Source organism: Hyaena hyaena, unplaced genomic scaffold, assembly GCF_003009895.1.
Source record: "Hyaena hyaena isolate Hyena2069 unplaced genomic scaffold, ASM300989v1 scaffold_8, whole genome shotgun sequence".
Taxonomy (NCBI): domain Eukaryota; kingdom Metazoa; phylum Chordata; class Mammalia; order Carnivora; family Hyaenidae; genus Hyaena; species Hyaena hyaena.
The window spans coordinates 1,631,258-1,654,581 of record NW_024080640.1 but is presented as its reverse complement, the minus strand read 5'-3'; the positions used below and the strand labels follow the sequence as shown (position 1 = coordinate 1,654,581).

General features: G+C 47.2%; 1 protein-coding gene across 1 annotated transcript in view; it reads right to left on the bottom strand.

The window, feature by feature from the left end:
- The window catches only part of SND1 (staphylococcal nuclease and tudor domain containing 1), a 409,429-nt gene that overhangs the window by 70,280 nt on the left and 315,825 nt on the right, over window positions 1-23,324 (bottom strand). The window lies entirely within an intron of this gene.

The following is a 23,324-nucleotide window of genomic DNA, read 5'->3' as shown; positions in this document are numbered from 1 at the left end:
TCCCCTCCAATAATGGCCTGACTCTAATGATTCCCACTCCTAAGCAACAGCCTGTGTTCTGCTGGTGTTGAGACAAACTGTGCCAGAGAAATTCCCTTTCTCTCGGAGGTGCTGCTATCATTACGCAGGAGAGATTAGCCAGCCAGGAGGATGTGCTCTTGGTGGAGAGGGAGAAAGAGAACGGGAAAGGATGCTCTCTTCTAGCAGGTGCGGTACTGCTGACCTAGGATATAAAAGGCTGAGTAAGACGTTAGAGGTTACTGATAGATGAGAAGGGCAGGAACTCTGGACAAGAGGGAGAAGAGGAAGAGAAAGCTTAGGTGCCTCCTGAGGAGTGATGAACTCAATGTAAGACAAGCACTGGCTGGTTGGAAAGCAGGGGCAGGTAGGTCTTTGGGGTGTGGACTGAGCTCAGACACCTTGGACAAAAACTGATGAGCATTTGAGATGTGAAACATGGTAATAAGTTCAGTGGAATCAATTTCGGGCTCCTAAATATGGATCAATTCCAGGGACGAAGTATAGGGAGGTGGGCTGACACGAATTTGGGGTGACAGCCATTACTGCGGCTGTGGTGTCTTCCCATTCTGCCCTCTCCCTTCTCAGACACTGAGATCAGTGGGGAAAGCTAATAATGTGGCCCTAGTTTCTGCTGAGGCTCTTGGCAGCAGGTCTTTAGTAGGGGGTAGGAAGTCCCCTTATTTTGCCCCTGGTGGCTTCCCTGTGATGGAGACGGAATGCTTCTAGAGGCTGCCTTGCCAGATGTGCCAGCAGGCAGCCTGGCCAGAGAGCCTGCAGTGCAGACAGATGCCCTGGGCCGTATTCAGGATGGCAAGACCCTTTATGGTACTGCGGCTGGGCTCTGGGGCAGTGCCAGAGCAGCAGGGTAATGTTCCTCAGCCAGATCCATTTCCCCCCAAACCTCTTCAAATATGTGGGCCATGGAGGGAGGCAAATTTAATTAAATTACTATGTCATGGGCTGTCCTTGCTGGGCAAGGGCTAAAAATGGGCTCACGCTGACATGCAGACCCATTTGTGTGCACGGAGCATGCATTTCTTTGTGCTTGGTCTGTCAGCAGCTGGATGGGGCTGGCAGTGCCCAGTGCTGGCCCCTTTGCTGCAGCAAGGCAGAGTCAACAATAATCCACCCAGGCCCCATACAGCTCTGATGACCTTTTCCTTTCTACTTAAAAGATGACTGAACGGCACTCCCCTTCCTACATCAGTCCACATCTCCTCATGTGCCTCTCATGTGGACACCCAGGACTTTCCCGTAAGGCGGCACAGTGTGCTGAGCTGGGGAAGGAGGAATGAAGCTGCAGAGAGGTGTGATTCAGAGTAGTGCATGGACAGGGTTTGTTTAGCTTGGCAGGAGATGGAGGGGTCTCCCTGGTGATTCTCCTGAGTGCCACTTCAGCAGTTCCCCACGGGCAGCTCTGTGCTGCACGGAGAACCATTTTCAGGTGCCAGCAGAAGCAAAGCTTTCTCTCCCCCACCTCTGCACGAATGCCATGGCTGATACCGACCCCGACCATCACAGGGAAGTGAGGGAGTTCAGTAGCAACTAGAACCATTTAATATGTGGAAATCAACAACCCATATAAATGCTGGCTGTGCTGTACCTGACAACCCCACAAGGTCATTCCACTTCATTTCCATTCTGGAAGATGAGGCCTTACTGCTCCAGTTTACAGAACGCTACGAGGGTGAAGATTTTGCCCATGAGTGGTGCTTTGCTGGCCCTAGGGCTTCCCTTTGCTGGTGTGAAATGGCCTCAGGTGGAATCAGGTGTGCTGCGTAGAGTAGGAGACACTGAGAGCCTGGTGGTGGGTTTTTCCATTTGGAATTAAGATCCTGGAAATGTCAGCTGGGCAATCTTTTCCCCACTTGTCCCCTAGGAGAACAGAGGCATCTCTCCAGTCTAAAACTTTAGTGAACGCAACACATGGAGGCTGAGAGGCAGCCCCAAACTGAGACAACTGGAAAAACCTTCCTGAGCACTTAGCAGTTATCCTTACACACCCTCTCAGGTCCAGGGCATTCTGGCATCGAGCGGACACCCAGGTGATGGAGGCAGCACGGGCAGGTCTGGGAGCTGTGGCAGGTTTCCAGGCAGGCAGTCCACAGTGAGTACAAAGGGCAGAAGATGGGGGCAGAACCTCCCTGTCCCGATCTCCAAGCACTCTGAACTTGCTCTTATGTTATGAAGGGCCCAGCAGGAAGGCAAGGCAGCACACTGCCCCCCCCCCCCCCTCCACTGTCTCCCTGACCTGCGCTGAGCAACTCCAGGGCTGTTCTCCTTCATATAAGTGGGGATGGGGTGGCGGTGTATCTGTCACAGGTTTCTGGCTATAAATCTGATGGTTTCTTTCAGAGTTTAGGCAAATACTGTCAATTTGGGTCCTTGGGACCCAACTCAAGAACCTGGACTTGAGAACCAGATTCATGAGAGTGCCCATGAGTCACTCTCAGTCCAGCAGTTTTAACGGACTAGAATTTGTGGATCAAAAACAAAAGCAGGCAAGTCACTAAAATGTGGTCATGGGAGACAACAATAGATCCAAAAGAGATTTCCTGTGATTAGGAGGTTAAGCAGCAACTGTAGCAGAAAGCTGGGGCAACATATGCTACAGGGAAGCCACGAAGAACATGAAATTGACCAGCTTGGTGATACTATCAGGTGGCTTCAGAGAAACAAAAAGGTTTTTGGGTAGGTGACTACACCAAAGGATCTTTTCTTCCTTACCTGACAAGTGGGAAGAAGAGAGCAGACCCCATACCTAGGCAGTAGGTACAAGACATCTGGAGTGGAATAAGGCCCCTTGATCCCATTCCCCCCACACGGCCCAGTGCTCACTAGGACAGAGAGCACTCACCAAATGCCTGGCCTCAAACTATGGAGAGAAGAGCAGATAGCTCTCAGGTGGCCTCTGTTTTCTTCAGTCAGTATGTTATTGGTTGTAGGTGCCAACAGAGATGTTTTATCATTATTGAGGATTAAAAATATCCTTATCTTGAAGAAAACACCCCAAGGGATAATATATCTCAGTTCTGATATTCCCCTATAATAAAAGGGTTGGCACTGGGGGCTTACATTCCTGTGTAAGCAGCCTAGGACTGGGACAGTTTTCTCCATAGGAAAAAAAGGCCCTGAAATAATGTAACAGCTAAGTGAGCCTCAGGACGAACCATGTGAATATCAGCACGCTGAGCCAATGACATTCCAAAGCTGCTGGCGTCCCTCAGGGTTACAGGTGATGCAAATGAGCTGGTGTATTTGCTTTGTGTACCCCATCCCAAACCACACAGGGGGAGTAGTGCTCCCTCCCTGCTGCTGCTGTGGCTAGAGGGTGTGGCTGTGGGTCTCTCTCAGAGAGAACCTACTAAATGGGACACTCTGCGCCTTGCCTGCGGCTCAGCAGTGAGCTACCAAGGAGAAAGGCAGAGTGAGGCCCTAGGGCTACTGCAGCACAGCGTTCTTTTGTACAAGGTCACCCACACCCCCTCTCACATTTGTTCCCTGTTACCTCACTTGTCTTGGAGATGGACAAGGAGAAGGGAAACGGATTGATAACAGTGGTGGGTCACAGGGCACCACCTTTCAGCACTTTGAACTGGACTGAGGAGCTGACAGGTGGCGCACCAAGAGGTTGTCAAGTCTGCTTTAAGGGAGGAGAGGGAGGGAAAAGAAGGAAAGGTGATATCTGGCACCATCTCTCCCTCAATCTCTCTCAGCTCCCAGTAATACTTAGGAAGCAGAGTGGGTGGAACTAAGCATATTTGCAAAAACAGATTCGTTCTGAGGCAGACTGAAAAGTATTAGACCCTGCTGCGCCTTTGTCCTCTGTACTTCAGGTAAAATTAATGTCATGTTTCCTGGTTAATATGCCAGAGCATGAACGAAGAGTGGTCTTCATCTTAGCCCCAGGTTGACCTGTGGGCAAGGCCTGGCCCGGCCCCTTCATCTAGGGGAAAGCAGGGCAGGAGAGGGATGGGAGTGGCAGACGTCGCTGGATGAGGCTGGGGCCATCTGCACTACTGTGAATCAAGGTTGGCTCAGACAGAAGGTGCGAGGGAGGAGGTGCAGCTGCTGATGGCTCAGACAGCTTGGACCTGTCCAGGCAAACAAGCCGCTCAAGTGCAAGAACAGCCAGCCAAGTAGGCAGAGCACGAATAAGGACTTAAAGCTTGAAATATCTGACAAGATCTGGAAGGAGGGTAGGAAGCTGTCTGGGATTTCAACTGGTGTCTGGCCTTGCTTCTCACTGCTAAGGCAGACTCTTCTGCTCCTGAAGGATGGGGTGTGATATCTGGGAGCCAGTGGGCAAGCATTCTTTGAGCTAAAATCTTAAAAGAAATATTCATCTTAAGTCGCAAAGACAGTTCTGGATTGTTCTCCCTCAGTAATGTCCTCTGAAACAAAATCGAACCACTGTCCCCAGATATCTATCTCTGCTCCAGTTGCCTGCCCAAGGTTAAGAGCAGCGGGCTGTGTGAGAGTGCGTGAGCGGTGAGGGCAGGTGACACGGCAGCACCGCATCATCGATCATACAGCCTGGGAACAGTGGGTCAGAACTAGCTAAGGAAGGCGACATGGGGCGTGTACAAGAGGCAATCACATGCTCTTCTCTTGCACCCTCCTTGGTAGTGGGGGGGGCTAGGAAGTTCAAGTGCTATCACAGCTGCTTCTAGTGAAGACTCTCTGAGACAGTGGTTCTTGGTCCCAAGTACATACTGCCAGGACCGAGGAGCCATTAGGAAATACCAACGTTCTGACTCTAGGTCAAATACAGCAGCATCTCTAGGGGTGGGGACAGGGTTTTGGTATTTTAAAAATATATACAGGTGATTAAAGGGTAGGCCTGGGATTAGAGCCTCTGCTCTAGAGTCTAGAGGGAGCAAGGGACGACTCAGTGGTCACAGTGGTTTCTGACAGGCAGGACAGTTGTGTCACTAACTACAGCAGCACTTCTTATATACAGTTTTGCTTTAGCTAAGCTAGTGCCCCTGAGGTTTCATTAAGGTTCAGAAGGAGTAACTTCTATGAGAGCTGACGAAGTATCAAGACTGACTGCCTTGGAAAGACAAAGGGAAACCCTCTTACAAACAGGCCACCCTCCTTGGAGCCACGAGGGAACAGATTGCTCAGAGGCCCATGAATAGCAAATGGGAGAAACCAAGGCATGGGTAGATATCATTTATTCCAAAGGAAAGTGGAAAGAAAACCAAATAGTATGTTTCTCTCTAGCCATTACCCATCAGAAACCTTCCCTGGTCATACAGGCTGCTCTGCAAGCTAACTCAGGCAGGGCTCAGATTGCCACACAGTTCAGGTTCATAAGCTCAATGAATGAGAAACTACTTTTTAAAATGCTAGGTTTCTAACCCATGTCCTATTGGCATTCCCTGCCATTGCCCTCCTTTGGTTCACTTACTCATCTGTATGCTTATTTAGAGCCAGAATGGTGACTGGCACTATGCCAGGTGCTGGGGAACAATAGAGATGAGAGACTTGGTCCTTGCCCTTGAGGCCTGCAGTGGGGCAAGCAACGCGATGGTAGCCCAAGGTTGGCGGCAATGGGGCAGCTGTGCACTAGGAGGCGGTAAGAGGAGCTTCTGCCTCCTCCCATCCACACAGTCCAGTGAAGGCCACATGGCTTGGAGTTTGCAATTTGAGTGCTTCTGAGGCTACTTGTTCTTATGAGCGGGCAGAGGAAGAAACTCCCTGTTTGAATGCTGGAGGTAGGCACTTGACAGTGGCAGGGCCAATAGTGACTCAGACCCTGGCGAAAGGCATGCTCTGGGCCCTCCTTCAGAGGTGCAGGGGTGACTTCTGCATGTCTCTTAAGCTGGCAGTTACTGAAAGGACTGTTCCAAGTCTTTCCCAGGGAGGAGGAAGAAGGGCACCCAGGCTCTCAGTAAATACTACTGGTAGCAAAGCTCTGGGGTGGCTGAGTGACCGTGGGGCGCCTGTAGCTTTCCCTTGGCTTCAGCTTCACATAGCAACACACAGACTTGCTTATAGGTATAAATCCCAAAGGCCCCTGAATACAGAAGGGCCAGCTGCTTGCTCATGGATGGAGAGGTGCTACATCGGGATTGTAAGCCAGGCTGTGGTATTTAAATGTAGCACAGAAGCTTCTGGCCTGAAGCTCCAGAGCATCATTTAGTTTGGCTGCAGCTAGCTTCTATTTACCCCACCTGCTGAGCAGCCAGAGCAAAATACTGCTCGGGAGCTGGGCTAGACATCCGAGGACACACACTTGCAATCCCAACTGAGAGCACGTGCTCTCTGGAGAAGGGCAGGGAGATGCAATTTCAGCCCCTCTCTCCCCACCCCAGCTTTAGCAAAATCCCGCTTGGTAAGGTGCTGGACACCGCGGAGACCCGAGCCCTCCTTCCCTTGCGTCTGTCACAGCATAGCTGTCGTTTGTATCCCCGGTGTGAGAAGAGAGGTCTTCAGGGTGGTGTGCAGGGGCGCCGGCAAGGGATAAGGCAGGGAAACTACAGAGCACCACAGTTTTCGGGGCTGGGTGAAACTGAGGTCCCTCGGTAGAACAGACGAAGCTGTTTAGTCATCCATTCTGAAGTCTGATTCTAGACACAGGCGTGATTTGTTCCTGTGCCCATCCTGTTTCTCACCTACTGAAGAGTTGAGGGTGCAGATTACTTATGGGAATATACCTTGAAAGGTCACTCTTAAGGTTATCCAGAGCCCCCAATCAGAGCTGACCTAGGGTGTGGGGATCCAAATTTAATCTTCGAAGCCACTAGTTCTCAACCTTAGCTGAACATTACAGTCAGCTGTAGAGATTCTAAATTATTTTAAAAACATGTTTTACTAAAAAAACCTTTGATGTGAAAAGTTTGAAACACTTGAGATGAGAGAATAGTAATGAACCCCCATATACCAACATCCAGATCGAACAATCATCAAAACAGTCCTATCTGCCTAATCTATCCCCCTTTTTTCTTTGCTGATGTGTTTTAAAGCATTATTCCAGACATGATGTCATTTCACCTTTCCATACTTCAGTATGCACCTCTAAAAAACATAGCCATTTTCTTACATAACCAGAATACCATCATCACACTTAATAACATCAACAACTATTCCTTGGTATCACCTAATATACCTGGGGATCTTAAAATAGAAAGTTGGTGCTTGATGAATCTTGAAGGGAGGCTCAGGTAGGAGTATCCTTCCTAAACCTCTCATACTCCACGATTCCAATGTGCAGCCAGGATTGAGAACCACTGCCCCATCAATCTGGGATCCCGCTCAAGGGTCTGATGCAAGCTCCTTGAATGTCCTTTAGCCCCTGTTCACACGGTACATAATAAAAAAGCCAAGGTAAAGGTGACAAGTCACAGAACAGGATAAAGAGAAAGAAAACAAAAGCACCATGTCAGCAAGGTACAGAACTGGACCCACCGCATAACCTAAGGAGTTCAGGCCCCCTTACTCGATCCCTGAGATCCATTAAGGGTCTAAGAGGCCTGGAAAGAGTCATTCCCAGGGGCTGCTCAGGTTGCTCAGAAGGCCCTCCGTACCTCACACCAGGCCAGCCTGCATTATGCCTCCTCTAGATATTTCTAGCTCTTGTCCCTTCTGTACACGCTGTCTCTCTGGCCTAATATTCTGGCAAACTCAGAGCTTCGGCACCTGGTCTTAGACAGGATTAATTAGGCCTGTGGTGAGGGGGTGTGCCAAAACTTCTCGGGCGTTGGCACTAGGGTTTCAGACCACAGCTTTCAATTTTACTTATTTTATTAAAAAAAAAACCACACACACACACAACTAAACAAAACATCCAGCAGATAAGATGAGGCTGTATCACTGCAGCTAAAAATACCTCCACTGAGGGCGTCCGCTCACCAGCTCTTCAATTAGAGATGCTACAGGCCCTCTGTGAGCTGTGCAGAGCAGGCAGCTCCATGGGGGCTCTGGGTGGCTGGGGACAGTCCCTGGAGCAGTAACTAGTGACTGCTGGGTAGAGGGGGGCCTGGCAAACAGCTGGCCAGCCAGGATGACTGGCACACATAGGTTAATTCCCAAACCCCTCTTTTGCTCTACAGACCCACTGGCCAAGCCAAGAAACCTCTTGCTTCTTTCCCAAAAGGGCCAAAATGCCAACTATGAGGATGACTCAAAGTAATGTGGGGACCGTCTGGGACTCCTCGAGGTTGCACTGAGTGTGATAATAAGCACAGGAGATGATGGCTGGCTCCGGGTGTGTCTGTGCTACAGGACAACTTACAAGTCAGAGTCAGTGCTAACTAGACACACAGGTGAGGTGTCCCAGTGAGGCGCAGGTGAGGAAAGGGGTACTTGAAATGCAAGCTTGACATCAGAGGGGAAAACTGAGTGGAGATATAGGGCTTCACGGCAATTAGTGCGTCTTTCTCTGGATCTCTTTTCTAGATCCTCTCAGTCCGAAAGGTCATTTAATCTGGCACACTTATTTTTATGTGGGAAGATGAAGCCGCAGAGAGGTTAAATGATTTTTGTCAAGGTCGCAGATTTAGTAAATGGAGGAGCCAGGACTTACACATGGAATTTTTTTTTATTACAAGTATAGTGCTCTGTTCAACTACACTAGCTATGTCATTCCAACGAATAGATCCACTCTACGCATTTAACAAGTGTTTAAAAAACTACTGGAAAAGGTATTTTCAGTTTAGGTGCCAAAGGACCAAAGAATGTCAGGTGTGAGTTTCCTGGATGACCTGGGAATTTTACAGTCTCCGCTTCTGGAGAATTCAAGGGTCAGACTCAGCAACTGAATCAGATGTTCAGTGGGAAAAGTGATAGCACCACAGATCTGTGATCTTCATTTAGCCACAGCTCTAGAACCACTCCCTTTTCTGTCTGGGGGAGTGGGAAACACCTACTCTTAGCTTGACTGGGGGATACCAGGAGAAAAGGAGCCAAGGATAAGGCCACAGCTGTCTGGTCTGATGCAGGCATTGGCCTTTCTCATTTCTTGGCACTGTGTATGGCCCTTATCAAAGAATCTAAAAGCTAAAGTTGATGGTATGGAAGGATTGGGTTTAAAAAAAAAAAAAAAAAGCGTTGACATTCAGGGGTATGGGGAAAGGTGGAGATTGGTTCAGGAAGAAGAATGCAGTGCACATGGATCATTGTCTGAATATTTACTGTGGGCGAGGACTGTCTACAGTCCTGTGTTGTCCAATATGCTAGCCACAGCCACGGGTGGCTATTTAAAATTTTACTAAAGATCCTGTGCCTGAGTTGCACCAACCACATTTCAAGTGCTCAATATCCTTAAGTGGCTAGTGGTTACTCTACTGAGCAACGCAGATAAGGAATGTTTCCATCACTGCAGAAGGTCCTATTGGATGGCGTGGGTAGATTGATTGTCTTCTCACACTTTTTGCTGGCCACGATGAGTAGTTTCTGAGACCCCTTCCCCTTTGGGGAAGAGATGAGTGGAGGGAAGCTAGAGGGTACCATCCTTCTCTCCGGCAAACCTATGAAACCAGGGAGCTCAAAGCAGCTCTGAGCAGCTGGAAGTGTGAGGGCACCAGTATACTAGACTCAGCAGGCCCTAACCCCTCTTCCTCAAGGCCTTGCCTGCTCATTCACAGCCATTCTGACCTTTGCAGATTTTATTTGGTTTCTATTTTACGCTGTTTTAATTGATGTTTAATATAGCTTAACTCTGTGTGGTGTTCCAAGCCCCTCACTAGGGGGCCGCTCATAGGCAGAAGCACAATTAATAGCAATCCCCAGAAAATTATGCCCTGTATCAAAGTTGTCATTGCACCATATAAATGCTTATTATTACTATTGAATTCTCTAGCCCTGACACCTCCCTGTGTTTACTAGGTAGCAGATAAACCTCTATGTTTGTGCCTTCCCTACTCTACCACACCATCAGGACTAAATATAGCTCTTGTGTATATGTTTAGCTCCATTTAGCTGTGCTTTGGAAAAGGGGGAAAAAAACCAGAGTTAATAAAATTAAATTGCCGGAAAATGTGATTTGTTCCTCCCCCACTTGACAAGTCCTTGAAAGACATACAGACATCACTGCTAATGAGACGGGTAACCAGCCTCAGCTATAGGGTGGGGTCAAGGCCCAGGGCCTGCTAACATGGCATGGCTTCTGGATCTGCCTCCTGAGAGAATGAGGAAGCAGGCCTTAGAGCACAGGATGCTGGGGACAAGGGATGATGCCCAGGGGCCCACCCTGTGTCCTGGCAGAAAGTGACCAGGAAAACAGTGCCTGAGCTGAAGTTCTGCCCAAGGAGTTAGCGGGCAATAAATTTTGCCCCTGCCCTGCAACTCTCTCAGGTGAGGGGGGGGCGGGGCAGCAAACAAGACTGTAAGCCTCCCCACCCCAAGGAAAAAGAAAGCCCCTCAACTTAAAACGGTTTAGTACTCCCTGGTTGTTTTTTTGGGGCTATTTTGAAGCTCAGATTTTGGCATGAAGAGATAACAGCTTTTCTACGATCGCTAATCAGGAAAAGCTATGGAAAATTCCAGGCTTGTCAGACACCTGTACTCCTCCCTCTCTGGCATGGCTTCTCATCCTGTGTGCGTTCTCTCTGTACCCCTGTCTAGTAAGAGTCCTCTTCACTGAATGCTGAGGCCCTGGGTGACTTCCTCCTCTGACTTAGCCTTGCGTCCTTTTCTCACTAAAATAACACAATTTAGAGAATGCACGTGTTCATCTCTCCTGTCCGCCTCTGTCAGATACACTCCACTCCCTTTTATATGCCACTGTCACAGTCTTCCATTATTACTTGTACTGCCAGTGGATGAACAGGTGGCTGTCTGGTAGACTGTTGAGGGTACAGGTAAGATCAATACAGTGGGAATGTGGAGATGTTAACTCTCCCACAACTTACTATGTGAATGTGTCCAAATAATACCTTCTTTATGCCTTAGTTTTCTCAACTACTGGGCACTGTTTTGATTGGACTGTGTAACCTGTAGAGCCCTGATAGCTACCAAAGGCTCTAATTCAGTATTCTGAAGGCTGTATACTCAAGTCCTTGGAAACTGCATAGGTCATGTTTATTTCTATTTATAACCCATTTTTAATTTTTGCACTCAATGCTCTATGGAGAAATGTAGATTCTAAATTCTTCTAACCAACAAAGGAAAAGCTCTAGGTTGTCTGACAGGGAAATATTTCTAACTACACTGGGTTTCCCATATTATATTTGCTTTGCCTTCTTCCATCTTTGCTTAAAAAAGAGGTTTCTAAAACACCATAAATGCTTTCTGTGCTCAGGCATAGCAGGAATGAGGCCGCCTTGGCTGACAGAAGAAGATGGCGTCGATCTCCGGCCCCAGTGGGGCAGGGCTGTTGGTCACCTGCTGCACTCGCTGCCTCGTCTCCAAATCAGGCCCAGTCTATAGTTTGCTGCAAATATTAGGAGCTGAGCCACTAGTACTTCCCACCCATGGCAAGCCTTGAACCCTTTGTACTCTGGCTGCCAAGACAATCTGAAAGCAGGGGGCCACTTTCCATCTTAAGAGAAAAACATGTGCATTATATGGAATTACATTTTTCTTTCCCCTACCTCTCCTCATTCCCAGCCATTTTGCATGCTTTAGACTGAAAGGGAGGAAGACTTGTCCAACAAAGCTGAAGAAGGTGACAGAACTGTCAGAGACTTCCCCTGCCCCATCTACGCAGGCCAGAATGGTTTATTAATGATCCATGGGAAAGGAACAATCGTCCTGCTGGCAGCTTCACATGTAATTAAGCAGCTTCACAGAGAGCTGGCGGCCTTCTCCAGGTCTGGCATGTGCAGACTGCAGAGCTACCCGACACAGTGACACTGGGTTTCTGCTGCAGTCTCCCTAGTGGGAGAGGGGCATCCAAAACAGTGACCTAAACCCACTGGGCACTCAGGAGACAGGACTGCAATGGCAGTGCTCTCCTGAAAGCCTGGCTGTGTGCTTGGGCTGACACAAAAGACTGCAAGCTCCCTGATGGCAACAAGCAGCTCTGGTGAAGTGCAAGTCCCACTCGTTACCACTAACTGCCCGCTCAGGTAAGTTGCTCCCTTTGCCGGGTAGAGGTCATGAACAGGGTGAGCTTCCAGGCACTCCCAGGATACTTCCCCCCTCAGCCAAAGTGCAGCAGACAGCAGTTTCTGGGGACTGGTCGTGCCGTGCCTGGACTCCAGCCCTCCCAGCCCCTCCACAGTGCTGAGCGAACTTGCTGCGTGTGGTGGGCAGCAGCTGTTTCTGTGTGTTTGTGTGTGTTAGACAACCAACAACATTCCAACTACAGTACATGCAGAGAAAAGTAGGTAAGATCAAGTTTTGCCTTTGTAGTCAGTGCTAATTGCCCTTTTAAGACCCCTGGTAACCACCCCCCCACCCCCCAGGCGAGTGAAGCAGTAAGTATGCCATTTGAGATGCAGTTTTAAAAACGAGCTCTTTAGTGCATGGCACCTGAAATGTCCTGGGTCTTGACTCCATCACCTTTCTCAACAGTCAGAGGGTATTTCCATTGAGGGAGAACAGAAACACACACACACACACACACACACACACACACACACACACACACACACACACTCCTCCGTTTGTTTCTAGAGCTGAGGAGTGGTTAAGAACTGTTTGCATTCTCCATCCCCTGGGAGATGCGGACCCTTCCTAAGCACAAGAACCTTTCCTTCACCTGACTCAGCTCAACCCTAGGCACCCCACATTCCCCCAGGGTGAGCCACAGTTACTACCTGAAGTCTTGGAATGACAAACCTCCGTACATTCAGCAGAAACGGAGCGAGTTCACAGGTGTCACGGACTTTTCACTCACTACGTTGTTTACCTTGCGTAGGAAGATAAAGGAAGGCTGCGCCCTTCGGGAGAACAGGGGAGAGGCAAGTGCTGGGCGGGGCAGTGATGTCCATCAACTGATGTCATGCCTGCCTCTCCCTGAGAGTACAGCATGTGTGGCGAACCCCTCAAATGAAGCCAGAGTTGAAGAACATGTTCCACGTTCATTTTCTTGCTCATTACCTGCAGTCTCCTTCCTCACTCGGCTTTGATTGTAGGAGCCAAACACAGTGCTTCTCTCATTCCTATTAAAGCAGCCTAGAAACCTGCGTAATCTCAGCTGCGGCTCAGCAACTAACAGGCAGAGAGAGGTCACTGGTGGCCTGGTAGGAAATGGCCAGCTCATGATGAATGAATTGGTACTGCCTGCCATTTTTACTTGCCATCACTTTAATCAATAATGGAAAAGGTGAATTGCTATTGATCTCTTCAACACCTTTCAATGATACTGTACAAATTACAGAAACACAAGGGGGACGGTGAAAGCATCAGGGCGGAAGGACAGATGAAAGAAGTGTGGGCAGGTTGAGAATGCTGCTTATTCCCAGAGCTGGTCCCTCCATCACTGGGCATTAGGCATGCTTGTGTGTGTGCGTGCATGTGTGAATGTGTCACGAAGAGCCCTTCCTCACACCTTGAAGGGCTGGCCACAGAGAGAAGTCCCGGGGCCTTCCCTCTGCACTTCACGTGGCGCTGTGCCTCATCAGGGCAACAGGGCATGTGAAACCATATGGCTTCCCTTGATGCAAGGCTAGGAGTCTGTATGTCGAGAGGTACTATGGGTCCCAGGGCCTCATGAATTTTTGACGTTGTCATACTTGAGTGGTGTCTAGCTGGGCTAGCTCAACACCTGCCTGTGATTCTGGATGGGAAAACAAGAATCAAAAGCTTCGAGGGCAAACTCCAGCTTTGCCATGCGGACCCTCAGCACTGGGTCAACTACCCAAACAAGCTAGGCAGGAAGCTGATAAAGTAGAACTGTCTTTGTATCATACTTGATAATAACAAAGAGAATGGCTTCTGGGGTTTCAAGCCTATCCTCGGAAACACCCTAGGCTGAAAGACCTATCATAAAGATCAGAGGCAGGGGCCAAAATGTGAGAGGTCTGACCTGAATCCTGGGACAGTTACCACACACAAACAGGCAAGATGACAAACTGTATGGAAATCAGTCTCACTCAGAGAACCAGGAAACAGTACACACTGTTACAATAGATAGGCCTAAAAACTCAGAACAGGAAGATAAGCATTTTGTGTCAGATTTTCAGGGCTTAGTCCAACCAGTTGGCTACAAGGAAGACTGAGAACCACTCACTGCTTTGGGACAGCTTCTGTTTAGGACATACTGCTTCAAAGTCATGTCAAGAAAAGGGCAGTGTTAACAGACAGATTTTATGGCAGAGAGTAAGGGAAAACCAATGAGAGCTAGACCCATGTGGCAAACAATGGTCAGATCTCAGGGTCTAGGACCCCAGGTTTCCTGTTCAGATGCAGGTGAGAAGAAAAACAAAAAACAAAGCAACTGTGGGTCCCTCTCCAGGTAGCACAGGGCCCTAGCTTGTGTGTGCTGATTCGCTCCTAGACGAGTGGGAGATCTAGGGGCTCCTCGGATCCTCTATAACATGCCTTCATAATCACCGTTCAGCTCTCTCCAGGCAGAAGAGGGCTGAGTGCTCCCATTTTGCAGATGGTAAAATCAAGCAGGCAGTCACACATCAAATATGAAAGAGAACCCAACCTTTAAAGCCCTTCAGGATGCTATTGGCACTCTTGCTTAAAGGCTCCTCCTGAGACAGTGAGTCAGGGTATAATTCTGAAATCAGCAACAACGCACTTTGCCAGTCCCCTCACCTTCCTCCCACAAAAAACCTGAAGGGCCAAAACGTAGAGCAAAATAAATTGCAAGTTACAAAGCTGCTGATGTGTTTAGAGTGGAAGTGCTGATATTAGAAGGAGGAAGTGGTTAAGTGCACCCTTGGTGTTCGGAAATGGCCACGTCTGCAGCCCTGTAAAGTGATGAAGGATGAGCTCTGGCTGTCTTTGCCAGGCAGACAGAGAGACTGGCCCAACACTCAGGAGGTGGGAGCATGGCTGTGAGAAGGCACGAAGATAAGAAACACTATTTAGCAAACACCAGTATCCTCCTACAAGGAATCTTCCAGTTCCGAAAGTGACCCTATTCTAAAATTACCAAGTGGCAAGTGGCCAGGCCAAAAATCCATATCCAATCAGTGGTAATGGACTATTTGTTGCATTTCCTCATATAGGGTTGCAGCATTGCTATAAAAATCCTGGGTCAGTAGTTTTAGATTTATTTAACCAGAGAGGTAATAGCATCCCAGCACCACCAACACTATAGAAAGCTGTGAAGTAAAGTGGCTTATACAGGCTGCTAGTAGTGGTGGAGGGACCTGTTGGGTTTTACCTGCAAAATCTCCACTTTTAGCTGTATATTCAATGCCAAGACCCTCTTCTGGTACGACTAGATAGTATTCCACAGCATCGAAAGAAGGCAGAGGGAGAAGAGGGAGGCATTATGCTAACCTGGAAAGAAAAATGGCACACTGAAGCTGTTTCCTTTCAACTCTTCATTCCTGGCTCAATAGATAGCTTTTGCTCTTGTTGCAGGTGACTGTCCCAAAGGATTCGTCTTGGGTCCTTTTCTTGTCTTTTTCCATCTGGTTAACACCTAGATCTTTCTTTAGAGCTCCTGCCTGGCACTCCACTATCCTCCAACCCTCCCAAGTTAATACAGATCAAAGATAAACCTATGGCAACTGTAGACTGCTGTGGCCGTGGAAAGGTGGCATGGGGACAAAAATGAGCAAATGCTATGCCATCAGAGGACAGGGAAGCCTGGGCCAGCTAGGATCTAGACAGGTCATCCCTATATCCCTTATTTTCAAGTCACCGTGACATCAGGAAATGAGCAAGGTCAGAAGTCCTGTGTAAGTAGAAAGAAAAGCATGGAGAGCTGCGAGTATTGGCAGAACTTCCTGTAAATACCCGTATGGCAGTTCAACTGCACAGCAAAGATACTGAAGCCATTATTTCTTAGACATCTATGAGGTTTGTGTGGAATCCTGGCTTTTTGGGTCTTGGTGACAGTTGGCCTTATCTGTCCATGACTTAGTCAAGTCTAGAAGAGGCTCTGTGCACTGGGGGGGGCTCTGTTGGCCTTACGTCCAGACCTTTACTTTTCCACTGAATGTGGCACTGCCTAGAAAGAAGAGGTTCTAATGTGTAGGAGCATGCAGACGCTGAGGCAAAAATACCCTGCTTCCTCAATCTTTAAAGAAAAATGACTGGCTAACCCCAGATGGTATTTATTTATTTATTGTATTTATTTTTTTAATTTTAAAGTTTTTTTTTTTTTTTTTGACAGAGAGAGAGACAGAGCGTGAGCAGGGGAGGGGCAGAGAGAGAAGGAAACACAGAATCCGAAGCAGGCTCTAGGCTCCAAGCTATCAGAACAGAGCCCGATGCGGGGCTTGAACCCACGAACCGTGAGATCATGACCTGAGCCAAAGTCGGCCGCTTAACTGACTGAGCCACCCAGGCGCTCCTATTTATTTATTTTAAAAACTTTTAAAAAAATGTTTGTTTATTTTGAGAGAGCAAGTGGGGGAGGGGGAGAAAGAGCGGGAGAGAGAGAGAGAATCCCAAGCAGGCTCCGTGCTGCCAGTGCAGAGCCTGATGCCAGGTTTGATCTCATGAACGGACACTTAACTGATAGCCCCACCCCCCATCCTGATGGTATTTAGACAATTTTTGAGAGCTTAGAACAAGAATGGCAAATAGGTATCAGTGCAAGTGCCAAATTGACTCAACTAGTAGTAGCTCCTAGGAATCCTGTTTTGAGAAGATTCTGAGCCCTGAGCCAAAGCAGTGCTGTGACCAGAAACATCTGCCATGGGTGCTAGACGGTGGTGGGGGAGAGGGAGCATGGTTATTTGCCACTACTTGTTTAAATACATGGGCGTGGCATGTGCAGAGCACGGAGAGGACTAACCATTGTTCTGTGCGGACTCCATATGAATGTTGCTCCCAACACACATTCCCGTGACCAGCCTACCTCCCTACTCTGTGTATCGTACTTTATCCACACATACTGAAGTTCTAATCCTAGGTTTTAGCTAAACTCCAAGAGAAGAATTTTCATTCATAATAAAAATGAGAACACATTGTTGTTCACTGAGTATTTACTATTCACCAGGGCACCAGAATTGGGAATTTCACATATATACATTATTTCTACAATCACCTTACAGAGAAGGTTCCTTCATTGTAGGTGAGGCAGTTAGGTTTAGCAGGGCCGTTGCACAACCCTAGGGGCACCATTCTCTTGAATTCTATTATGCACTGAGACTGCCCTGGATTTAGAGCAGCTAAGGATCATGTCCAAGGTCATTCAGTAAATGGTGAGGTTGGAGCAAGAATGCAGGTCTGACTCTGCACATGTTACTGACAGAGTTTTTAAGTGATCAGGAAGGGAAAGATGTCCTTAAATGTTCTGGATCTGGGTCTAAGAATGAACTTATCCTTCCTGAATAAGTGACATATGTTTAGACCAGGTTACGGTATCTGTTGTTAATTCTCAAGCTTGCTCATAATCTTATTTCATGCACCACAGCATTTCATAACAGACCATTGGTCACTTTCATTTTCAAATTCCATTTAAGTTCAGCTGACCAGAAACTGTCACAGGTGGAGTGGCAAGAGGGAAGTTCCTCAATAAAGCCGGATTTGGAACACAGAGGATCTTGTCTAGTCCTTGGCAACAGACAAAAGGAGTGGGCATGCTAAAGACAAGAAGAGGGCAGGGTTAAGGTTGGCTCAGCCACTAGAATAGTCACTACTGTGTCCTTGGAGGAGTCACATGTGAAACACCAGAGTGATAGTATTACCTGGAGTGCAAATGAAATGTGCCAGCTCCTTGCTGGCAGCTCTGGCAGCCCTGCTACTGCACAGTAGGGGCTGTGTTCTAAAAAGATTATCAGTTGGACTATATAGTTCCAAGGAGAAGATACTAACATTCAGGCAGTGGGCATGTCTGGGAATGGTTAGGACAGACTGAAGAGGGAGACATGATGCCTGAAGACCCCCAAACATGCCAGCAGGAAAGCTCACATTCAAGTCCACGTGGGTGCTGGCCAATGTGTTGGGGTCCCATGTGAAGGTCTTTTGGAAACAGAGAGTGGGCAGGTCTGCATGAGGTCATCTTTAGTATGGAAAGTAAATATGATCTGCTAGTCAGAAGCCAATTATTTTCCTAATTAGGCTCCCAGAAAGAAATGGACAGACTTCATAAATAAGGGATTTTATCTGAAAAACAAAAATTTGGAGCTGCTTTTCTTTTGCCTTTGTTATTATACTATGAATATTAGCTTCTTTTTTTAAAGAGAACCCTTACCAAAGCTCAAGAAGCAGTGAAAATTCAGGATGATTGAAGAGGTAAGACAAACCAGGAGTTATTACTAGGGGCATATGATACATCTAAATGAAAATAAATGGCACCCAGCTCTCCTAGCATAATCCTTACCTGTGAGGATTCCAGACATCTCTTACCTCCTGATGGAATTTTTTCCATTTGTTCTGGGTCACAGGCTCTACATAGCTATACAGAAGGTAGACCAGGATGTGCCTGGCAATAGCTGTCGTCCACAGGGATGGAAGAATTTTATGTTAGATAGGCAGATAGTACTGAATACCATAGGTGGCAGGAGCTTAGCAAAGCTCGGTTTGAAGGATTTTCATGACCTTGTGTTTGTAATGATAATCTTGTAGGAAGCCAATAAATTCACTCTCCAATGGCAATCAGTACCCACTATATTCATTTCCAGGTTCAATTTAGATGAAGGTCAAAGTAAGTACTGGGGGCCATTCTAGTAGAAAGATGCAAGAGGAAGTCATGGTTGAGCCTTTTATATCTTTACTCTGAGAATGATGTGGCTTAGAAGTAAAGGTATCTTGGCAATGCCAAGGTAATTGTTTATGTCAGGTCTAAGGGCTATACTTCCTATTTCCTTTTACTGGTCAGAACAAATTGAACAGGCAAAGGAAACATCAAAGTCTCTTAAGGAAGAGTTTATAGTAGTTAGTAAGGACCAATTCCCCAGGGAAAGGAAGAATCTCTCCACTGAAAAGGATTTTCTTCCCTGAGATGGAATTATATCCTTGAGACCTTCCTACATGTCCCAAGGAGGCCAAATCTTTTGTGGCCCTAAATCTTATTCCACCTTATTCTCTTCCCAATCCCAACAGCCAGGCTGGGATGTGAACACTGGTCTCGGGAGGGCAGTGAGGCCTAGCAAACTTTGCCCGTCAGCCTGTATGACATAATTACAGGTAACAGGATCTTGGCCAAGCCAATGAAAAATTAGGCCCAGCAGCTATTTCAGAAGAATGGATGCAATTCTATGCTTCACTGGCTATGAAAGTTCTAAGCAGAAGAATAGGGAAACAGACAAGAGCCCAGCTGAGCCAGCAGCTCTGCAGAGAGGAATCCCACTGGAACCAGCACTCTGCTGGCACCTATCAGCACATGCTGCTGAGCTAGTGTGGGAAGGCTACTGGTGACCGGCTACCCAACGAGGAGAAAGGCTGATAAGGGAGACCTCGCAGCCGGGGAGGGAAAAACAGGGCGATGTGACAGTATCTCCCATTCTTTATGTCACCTTTTCTCATTGTGATGCCATCTTCATTTAGGGGCTGGAATGGAAATTGAGGGCTTTCCTTCTAGGGTTTTTAGAAATACCTGTCAAGGGCCAAGAGCTCAGAAATGAAGAGGCTGTAAGTAGGCAGGTAACAGCCTGGTATTCACATGGTGCTTACAGCCTATCACTGAACAGGAATTTGTTGATTGGAACTTCAAAATAAACCCTTCATCTCACTTAACAGTTTGATCCACAAAAGCACAGGATGGGAAATATACCAGGGAGGGAAAGAGACGAGTAGCCTCCTGGGAGAATGATACAGGGGCACTAATGACTACTATTTGAACACTGGATGTTTTTCAAAACACTCACACATCATTATCTCATTACCTTTAAGTATCCTGGTAGGACAGCCAGGGAGACCAAGGGATGTCAGGGTCCCCTAGTAAGCAGAGTCAGGCTTGGCAATGCACTTTTTCAATGAGAAGCTCCTGAATTAGCAGCTGTGTGTCCAGCCTTAATACTCTAGTCTTCCTCCCTGACCCACAAATGGTGACCTTAAAGATCTTTCCCAAAGAACTATAAAGTACAACATATACAGTAGTTGATTTAATGAATCTATTAAGTATCTCTTGTATGCTAGGCAAACTACAAAGAACACAAAGACAAAAGCATGGATCCTGACTCTGAGAAGCGTAGAATCTAGTGGGAAGACTTAACACACGCAGATCCTTTCAACAACATCAGTCAGTACAAGACAAATGTGTGCACAGGAGGCTATGGGGACCAAAGGAAGGGCATCTCAGCCAGTCTGGGAGACCAAGGGAAAGCTTCCCAATCTTGAAAGACAGGTATGAATAAGAAAGCAAAGGAGGATGTTGATCTATAGGGTGGGGAGCTTGGGTCTATCTAAAGAATGGGAGAGATGAAATGGGAAGGTGGATATGGGGCTGTGAGTATGGGAAGGTCAGTGAAATGAGTAGTGGTGAGACATGGAGCTGGGGAGGTAATCAAAATATGTGTCAACTAAGGAAATCAGACTTTGTCCCAGAGGCGGTGGGGAATTATATTTATAAACGATGGATTTATTTAGATTTGTGTTTTAAGAGAGATTAGAAATAGGAATATGGATATATATGATCCAGCAGAAATGGAGCAAGATAGGTTGGAGAGGAGTCATTATAAAAAAAAAAAAGAAAAAAAGAAAAAAGAAAAAAAAAAAATAAAAGGAAGGCCCACAAAAGTCAAACAACAGATGAAGCAGGAATCAGGCAATCAAAAGCTTTAAGAATTGACAAGAAGAGCATAAATATTTTGGGAAGGTGTGGCCATAGCAAATCCCTCAGATCCCTCTGGAGTCTCTGAGTACCCAAAATCAGCCTCAGTGTTTCCTTACTGGAGATGAACTCTTAGTTTAACTGCTGGACTCTTAGGGAAGTCCTTCACAAATTAATTAGTTCCAGATATTTGACGGTTGAGAAATGGATATAATACTGCTAAAAGAATGACCACATTCTAATAGAAAAGTTGGCAAAATCTGAGGAAGAAAAAGCACCTGATTGGGAATGCAGACATTTGGGTGTTGGTATTTGCTCACAACAAGCTCTGTGAATAGAGGCAGGTCACTGTGCATGTCAGTTTCCTGAACTGTGAAACTGAGATAATATCTCTAATGTAGGTTTGCTTTGAGATTAAAATGAAATATTGTATATGTAAGCACTTTTACACTAAACTACTATATAAAAAGCAGTTGAGAATGGTGACCTTACTGCACTCCTTCTTCCCTGGGCAGTGGCAGAGATCATCCAGAATAGAGTGTCCTTTGCAAATAAGTGGAACATTGGTAGACAGCTGGCCTGCCTTCCCAGCAGGTTACTATCCATCTCAGGGAGAGTTATGGGACACGGTCTGCAAGCAGTGTTTCACTGGCCTTACCTGTACCAGGTGTCCTTCACCCTTCTGGGTTTCCCCGTGGCTCCAACTATCCTCAGTGCTTTGATCCAGAGACCTAACTTTGGAACTGTTTCCCCTCCCGTGTGTCTCCTGGACAGGAAGGGACCCGCACTGACAGATGGGAACAAGAAGGGTGAGAGCATATACCACAGCACTGTGTGTGGGGGCAATGTGCGGAACAGTAGTTTCAATCAACGGGAAGCTGCTTACACCAGTTATTATCTTTCTCAGACAAGATGCAGCACATTTGGTACTAAAAACAAAAAAATAAGAAACCATTTTCCTTTTATTCTAAGTTTTCTCTCCCAGACACACATCTCTCCATAAATACGCACCAATATTCGCTGCCAAGTCCATATTCCTCTGAAATGTAAATACATGTTTTTTTGGACAGCACCAGTTGCTTGTGATGCTTCTGTGCATCATTGTTTTTAACAAATCAGGAGGTAGTGGGAGAGTGGGGACCCAGGACTCTGCCCTGGCCACTGCAGCCTGCAGCAGGAGCTCCCCAGGGGGGCGTCCTCCCTTCTGATGCCAGCAGGAAGAAGGGAAATAGGTCAGGGAAGCAGCCAGAGTTTTCAGCTCAGGCTGTCCAGCATGAGGACATTTTCCAGGCAGCAGCAAAGGGTAATTTCTGAGATCTCAAGAGGACAAAGGGTCACTGTGAAAGGTCTTGGAAATGATCACCAAACCTCTATACATCCCACATCCTGCCCTAGGGAAATGTACCTCATACAGCCTGGAACTGTGAAGAGGGTTAAATTGTGGCACTGATCTCTTCCAATACTTCCGAGCCCCTTCTCTAAGAGTGCGGGTTTTCCTGACAGTGACCATGTTGCTGTACAGGCAGCAGCGGGTCAGTGAGTGAATGCTGGCTAGCTGGCCTTCTGGCAAGGTGTGAAGAGATCCCAGATGACTATTTTCTTCACAGGAAGGGTCTCAAAGGGAAGACAAAGGCTTTGGATTGGTAGATCAATGTTTTAGACAGGAATACCTAGGCAGGGAAGAATCACTTACCCAGGACCACATGATAACGAGTGCAGAAACATTTGACTCAAGTCAGTTATCTACCCATTCCCCAACGCTCTCTCACCACTACTTCCGGGAAGATGCTAACGATGGGCACAATTCCCCATCTGGGATGATACACCAGATCTTCCTTCCTTGGCAGGGTGGCGGGGAACTGCCTGAAAGAGGCAGCTGTATGGGGGTGGGGGGAGCACAAAGGGTGTCATCAGCTCATGCCATCCAGTGGGACACAGCACTCATATAGATCACAGTCACAGCTACAGCAAGGGACACAATGACCTCACATTGTGTGGCCCAGAAATAGCCCAGCCTCAAAGGCAGGGGATGCAGAGTAAATTGTCATTTTCAGGGCTACAACAAGCTAAAAAACCAACCAACTCAGCACACTGTGTATCAGCACACTTCTTGTGATAAAAAGACAGATAAGTAAATATTTAAGGTTTTGTGAGCCATATAGGCTCCATCATAACTATTCAACTCTGCTGTCTGAGTATGAGTAGCCAGAGACCATAGTACATAAAACAGTTAGTATGGCAATGTTTCAATAAAACTTTATTCACGAAGACTGGCAGTGGGCTGACTTTGCCCACCCCTGCTATATATTTACTGAGTCAGGCCGAGGAAGAACTGTTGAGCTACCTGGGTTTCCTCTGAGTAAAAGTTAAGTGTGAAGTCCTTTCAGAGCTCCTTGGCTGCTTTGGCCTTTAAGGCCACAAAAAGTCCAGTAACAAGCTGGTGTCTAAATCGTTCTTGTTGCCCTGGAGCAAGAATGCCAGAACACCCAGACCACTGACCTGGAACAGTCCTCCCAGACTCCTAGCTCAGGGAAAGGAACAAAAGACAATGGGAGCCAAT